The sequence below is a fragment of the Morone saxatilis genome, unplaced genomic scaffold (assembly GCF_004916995.1).
Source record: "Morone saxatilis isolate NCDOM2014 unplaced genomic scaffold, NCSU_SB_2.0 Contig15, whole genome shotgun sequence".
In the NCBI taxonomy this organism is placed as follows: Eukaryota; Metazoa; Chordata; class Actinopteri; family Moronidae; genus Morone; species Morone saxatilis.
In genome coordinates, this window is record NW_023339707.1 from 14620608 (window position 1) to 14621291 (window position 684).

At 38.5% G+C, this 684-nt stretch overlaps 1 protein-coding gene across 1 annotated transcript in view; it reads left to right on the top strand.

Annotated features, from left to right (window-relative positions):
* Positions 1 to 636, top strand: part of tktb (transketolase b) — a 7466-nt gene extending 6830 nt beyond the window's left edge. Inside the window, exon 15 of the mRNA XM_035657197.1 lies at positions 1 to 636. This exon is cut by the window's left edge and continues 1 nt beyond it. The gene's annotated coding sequence lies outside the window, so the exon portion shown is untranslated.
* The last annotated feature ends 48 nt before the right edge of the window (positions 637 to 684 follow it).

The window sequence follows — 684 nt, forward strand, 5'->3', positions numbered from 1 at the left end:
TAACCCTATCATTATTATCACAGGTAGAGAGAGATGGGAATAGGAGTGCGGTGGTGTTAAAACCTGTAGTGTTAATATTACTACCCCGTATTCACCTTTTTAGCACCCTCTACTGTCTTTCTGCAACATTCCTTTCTTGTCTTGCAAATGGCTCCGACAAAAACAATCACTGAATACTTAAATGTGTTATGTTAAGTTGCATTTAAAACCTGCCTTACCAGCAGACCCTTGAGGTTCTGGTCCATTATGAACCATCATTCCACGTCTTCTATTCCGCATCCCAACGATCATTTTTCCTTTTTACATTCCTTACAACCGTGCCCCATGTCTTCTCACTTGGCTGGCATTCATCAAGAAGCACTGTTACTGTTTGTCATACATCCAATGTACTAGATCACTTTTTTTTTTTTTGTTTTTGTGTTCAGTCACAGCTCTTATTGCTTTAGTGTGTTAGAACTGTTTCCTTCAGACCAAGTGTGAAAAGTTAAACCCATTTTCAGTTATGAATTGCTTGAGTGTACCTCTAATGATTCCTCGCCACATGGGCATCACAAAGTGTTAAAGGCATTCCAGGTCACCGTTGTCATCCTGTTATTGCTGTGATGTGCTGAATAAAAAAAATAATTAACCCAGTTATCATTGGTGTGTTTTTGTTTATTTTTGTGGTTCTATGGTAGCAATTCA